Source organism: Notolepis coatsorum, assembly GCF_963971535.1.
Source record: "Notolepis coatsorum genome assembly, chromosome: 7".
Taxonomy (NCBI): Eukaryota; Metazoa; Chordata; class Actinopteri; order Aulopiformes; family Paralepididae; genus Notolepis; species Notolepis coatsorum.
Genome location: NC_140171.1, coordinates 76,791,830 through 76,798,074, shown reverse-complemented (window position 1 = coordinate 76,798,074; position 6,245 = coordinate 76,791,830).

Here is a 6,245-nt window from a genome sequence, read left to right as displayed (position 1 = left end):
TGTATTTTTTTTTAAAGCAGTGTCCTTGAATTGTATTGCAATGTTACAAGATATCTTTATTTTTGAAAAAACAGTCTTGAGTGTCCATTGAATTGTATTGCAATGTTACAAGATGTCTCTATTTTAAAAAAAGCAGTCTTGAGTGTCCATTGGATTGTATTGCAATGTTACAAGATGTCTGTATTTTTTTTAAATCACAGTCTTTGAGTGTATTGGACAGTATTGTTATGTTGTTGCACAATTGCACAGTTGTAAAGTGGTTGCACAATTTGAAAGGTCACGATATTGGTGTTATTTCAATCAATTTAAACATGGCCCATTTCATGACTATTTTGTTGGGGCGAGGGGGGGGGGGCCCAAAATATTTTGGTCCGCCAAAGGGGGGCCTGACAGAAAGAGTTTGAGAAGCACTGACGTAACCAGTGGAGGATGGCGAAGGTTATCGAAGTGTACCCAGGGAAAGATGGGAAAGCGCATCTCCACACCCGTCCACCTGGAGAGGCCCATCCATAAGACGGTGCCACTGGTGGAAGCAGAATGAAGTTTCTTTCACCCTCTTATCTTTCTCTATCTTTCTCTTATCTTTCTCTATCTTTCTCTAGTTTTCTCTATCTTTCCCTCTCCCTCCAGACGCAGTCTGAGGTGATTTGTCCTGTGGAGGCCAAGGACCGTAGTTATTGTATTTAGCCTTTGTTTAAGTTCTATGCAGTATGTTGTCTCTAAGTTATTGTAAGAATCATATACAATTGATATGTTTGGTGGGAGTGTAACTGCCTCTGTGTTCAAGTTTAAGTTTAAGTATGATGTCATAGTAGAACCGGCTAGAACAGGCTAGAACATTAGCCCTCTGCCACAACATTCTGGAACGTTCGTGATTCGTGATGATGTCATAGCTGAACATTGTAGAACCGCTCACATCCCTCTATATAAGTGGACGTTTCGACACAAACAGTCCTTTCGGGTAGAAGAAGAAGAATGTGCTACAGTCCATAATTTCCTCTCGTATTGCATGCAGCCAATAAGTTCTCACGGTTCGGAGTAAATCGGTAATATCAGTAATATCAAGAACGTGTTGCTGTAAACATCTGACTAAAAATAAATGAAGATGACTAAATATGATGAAAACGAAAAAGGAGCACTTGACACATGACTAAGACTAAAACTAAAATGAAAATAGCTGCCAAAATTGAGGAGGTTTATTTGCGCGCACGTGTGTGTGTGTGTGTGTGTGTGTGACTGCGAGCCCTGTCTGACTCCAGTTTAACCATTTTCAGTCGGTGGTAGGGTGACCAGGTGTCCCGCTTTTGGTTGTACTGTCCCACCATTTGACCGAATGTCCCGCGTCCTGCATATTGAGAGGATGTCCCTCTTTTCGAAGCAAAAAAAAAACATGGGTCTAAAAGCCCCTCCCTACAGTAAACGTAGCAACCTCTTGTCCACACACATTGCTCTGCTCGTGACGCTACCTCATATCGCAGATCTGATTGGTTAGGTAGTAATTTAGCGCTCTGCTCATGAGAGGTGACTCACCACTTCCTATATTTGGTCCGCGGTTGGTCCGATGAAGCGAACCGAGACCTAAGTTTTCAGGCGGACCAGAGTTTGCGTGTTTGGTCCGCACCAGAGTTCGACTGAGCATTCACACCACCCAAAAAAAAGCGGACTATCCAAGAAAACAAACTCTGGTCCGATAGTCAGGACCAAACAGCTCTGGTGTGAAAGCACCCTTACAGAGTTGTACATATGTAGCATGTGAACCAATAACTTTTTTGAGTCCCTCTCTTCAGTCTGTTATTTTTTCTTTGCTTAAGGGTAAAGGTAAAAAAAATAGCAGGTGGCAAGTTTTTTCGCACATAAGCCAGAGCCGTGGGTAAAACCCATTTTTTACACAAACAAGGTTATCAGAGTTTCAGAGCCTCCTCAGAGAGTTTCAGAGTCTCCTCCTCAGGGAGTTTCAGAGCCTCCTCAGAGAGTTTCAGAGCCTCCTCCTCAAAGAGTTTCAGAGCCTCCTCCTCAGGGAGTTTCAGAGCCTCCTCAGAGAGTTTCAGAGCCTCCTCCTCAGAGAGTTTCAGAGCCTCCTCAGAGAGTTTCACAGCCTCCCTCTCAGTGAGAGAGCCTCCTCAGAGGAGCCTTCTCCTCAGAGAGTCTTAGTCTACTTAGTCCAATTGTTACATGAACCTTTTTCATTGGTTTTACTCACGTTGAGGTCTCTCTAGGAAAACCGCTGTCTTCCCCTCTTACATAAAGAGCAGAATTGATGCGGTTGTTATTCCCAGGCTCGTCGTAAAAGAGCCCGTGTCTGTGTCTCTAGTACCGGCTTCCTGCTGCTCGTCCCAGACAGCGAGGGAAAACATTGTGGGGCTCTTTCTTGTTAGAAATTCGCTGTCACTGTTCTCGGGTTCTTTACGAGCATACACGCTGTTTCATAAATCAGCGTTTGGTCTTACGAGGCCGATCAGCGCTGGCCCAGGGTGTTTTTCAATGATTGAATCCGCTTTTTGGGACCGGCGCGCCTTGGTTGCCCAACATCATAAAAACGGCTGGGAAGGAGATTTTAGTCTCTACCGAGCGCCAGTGCACTAGGTTAGACTCGAGGACTCGCGTACATCTCCGGGGGGAGATGACGGAGTAGATCAAACATTGGCAGGGGGGTTTCACGCCTGTTAGGTGGGCCACCGGGAGCAGTGCGTTCGCGTACTGACCGTCTTGGTGGCGCCCTCTGTGATGTTTTGGATCGACACGCGTACCTACCCCCCTCTTAGGACTGGGGGCGGCGGCGTGACAAGGGCACGGGACTTGTCCTGGTTGTGCCGGACCGGATCAGTTTAACCCGTTGTCCGCCGGGGCGCAGACAAGTTCTGATACCCCAAAGGACCCTGAGCTTTTCTGGGGGGGAAATGCCTGGGCGGGCCGGATGTCACAGGGGTTGATGTCATGAATGTGTGTGTCATATAGATGCCACTACGAGTTGCCCTTAACAGTGGTGTGCATTGGTCCATACTATGTTGTACCTTTTTGCACAATGTTAGGTGGGTTGGTCCTTCTCCATTCATTTCACCCCTCCCTCCCTGCTAAACCGGGGATGGGAGGGGGCTGTCGGGGAGGCTGCTTCTGTCAACTCCTCTATGCATCCCTGTGTAGGTCCCGGTCCTCCAGGCCCAGGTCGGGCCTTGCCCTCATTGACCTGTTGGCCTGGGTTAAACCCTTTTTAAACCTGAAACGCCTTGAACTGCATTGTATAGCCTGTGTATATGCGCAGTTATGTTTCCGGGTTTTTAATTTTTATTTTTATTTTTTATCTTTTCCCCCCTCCTTTTTTCCGATTTTTCTCCCATCCCACTGTTTAGTCGTTATGCCAATTCCCAACCCCCTTCCTGGTTGTTGTGCACTCCCCCCTACTGTTGGTCCGGGAGGCCGGAGACAGTCACATGCTTTCCTCCGACGCATGTGCAGCCAGCCGGCAGCCAGCCTGGCAGCGCAGATTCTCACCGGGAGAGTGTAACGTGTGGAAGGTCACACTACCTCCCTCCAGATCCTACCCTCGCTGTGCAGGCGCCCCGACCAAACTGTAGGGGTCGCTGTCCACAATGCCCAGGACCCACCCATCAGCTTTTCCACCCCTAACACTGCCAATTGTGTTAGTATGAACGACCAGCCAAGCTGATAGCAACGCCGAGAGCTGGATTCGAACCCAGCGTCTCCAGCGTTGATGGCGAGCGCCTTGCCCACTACACCACCTAGCCGCCCGTTTCCGGGTTTTTTTTTTTTTACTTACATTTTTATTAACATTTATAGACAAACAACACTTACACAAAAATGGATCCCATAACACTATGAAAGAATGCAGTGAACATAAATGGTTACATGAATAGCATTGTTGGTTATATGTTTCCACTACAGTTGTTTTTCCAGGCACTTAATACAAAGACTGATTGTATACCGCCCTTGAACAGGTATAGACAAATTTAATACCTACTCAAAAGGATTAGATACTGACTAAGGCAAATATGTATGGTATGGGTCCAGTGACCCTCCTTGAATTTCCTTCTTCTCTTATCCTTCGCCCTTTCTATTTCTTTTATACTAAATTTCTCTTTGCCTTGTTTGTTAAACAGACATAAATAATAAAGTACAAAAAATGTAATACAATTGTAATGCCCAAAAAAAAAGAAAATTAAATCAGAAAATACTAACTAAGTCAAAAGTGTGTGACATGGGTTCAGAGACCCTCCTTGAACCTCTTTCCTCCTTTACCCTTCGCCCTCTTGTGATGCATTTGGTTCTTCCTCTGTGATGTCGTTTTCGTTCCCCTTGTAATCCTCCCACTTTCCCCATCTTTCTCCAAATTTCTCTTCCTGTAACCTCAGCATGTGCGTTATCCTCTCCATATCCTGTACCTCCTCCACTATTCCTACCCATTGTGCTATTGTCGGTGGGTCTTCTTTGTACCACAGTCTTGTTATTGCTTTTCTGGCTGCTATCAACATTATCTTTATTAAATATTTGTCCCCCCCTTGTATTCCCTTGTGTGTCAGGTCTCCTAAGTAAAGCACCAGTCCTGTTTGTGGTAACCCGTATCCTAATATTCTGATCATTGCCTCCCCTATCTCCTCCCAATACCCCTTCAGCTTCTGACATCCCCAGAATATGTGCGTGTGATTTGCCCCCTCCTTCCCACACATCCTCCAGCATGCTCGTTGTGTTGGTGCATATTTTCCCTTCAGCTCTGGGGTTATAAAGAATCTGATTATGTTTTTCCATCCAAACTCTTTCCATATCCTCGATCCTGTTGTTGAATGTTGCACCTCGCATATGTTCCCCCATTCCTTCCCTGTTATCCCTATCTCTAGTTCTCTCTCCCATTTCTCCCTTATATAATCGGTCGTGTGTCCCTTGCTGGTCATTATAGCCCGGTACAGTGCTGATATTACCCTTCCTTTCCCTCCTTCGTATGCCCTTACTATCATCCTAATTATTCCATTCTGTTCTTCTTCCTTGTCCCCTCTTATTTCTTTATTATAGTAATCTCTAATCTGTAGATATCTGAAGTGGTCCTTGTTTTCTAGTCCAAATTTCTCCTTTAATTTTTGTAGTGTTTGCATTTCCCCCTTCTCTATCATTTTGCATATCGCTGTTGCCCCCCCCCCCCCCCCCCCCCCCTCTCCCACCTTCTGAATCCATGGTCCAGCCTCCCTGGTTTGAATCTCTTGTCATGTGCTATCCATCTCAGAACCCCTGACTGCTTCTCTAATTTGTGTGTTTTTACTACTCTGTTCCATATGGTCAAGGTGCATTTGGTGATAGGATCTAACAGTCCCTCTTTTTCTTTGAACAGTTCCCTATCTCCCACCAGAGCTTGTACCTTGTATCCCTCCCCTTCTTTTTCAATGTCTTTCCATCTTGCCTCATATTTGTCGTTACACCAGCACATCACTGCTCTCAGTTGCGCTGCATAATAATAATCTTGTAGGCTGGGTACTGCCATCCCTCCCTCTTCCTTTGGTAGTTGTAGTGTTTTATATCTGACCCGTGGTCTTCTCCCCGCCCATATGAACCTCGATATTAGTCTGTCCCACTCCGGGGTTTCTTAATGGGTTAAGGGAGCAACCATTTTCTGTTAATAAACATAGGGGGGTGGTTGTCTCCCCCGTGTGTTGGTAGCAGAGTCGACTCTCTGGTTGAGCCCGGGTCTGACCCCGGCTGCCCGAGAGTATGCCCCTGCATGTTTCGTGACGTCTGCCAATTGTGTCAAACTCTTTCTCTGAACCTCGACCCCGCGGGATTAATAAATTGGCAGGGTCAGGGTTCGTGGTGGAATCTGTTCACTGGCGGAGTTGGCTAACGGCATACCGAACACCCTTTCCGCCGGGATACTGTTCTTACAGTAAGCCCCTTAGGCGCCTGTCTAGTCTGCAGTGCTCCGGGCGCAGGTCGAGTTCTGCTCTTAAGACCTGTCGACCTGGATTGAGGGATCAACTTTTTTGGAGGGTTGTCTCCCCGGTGCGTCAGCTGGCCCCACGACATTGTGGGGGGGAAGCCTCCTTGGAGCGCTTCGGAGCGGCGTGCCAGGGGGAGAAGGGCCTTCACCTATTTTAGGCCCTGTCCAATATGCTGGCGATGTGGGGGGTGGTGTCACCAGTGACCGTCTGGTGGGGTCTCGATGCTGCGGCCTCGTTGACTTCGCCAGGCCCCTTTTTCGGGAGGTCCTGGCCCCCGGGATGTGGCCTGGGGCTAGGGCCTCTTCC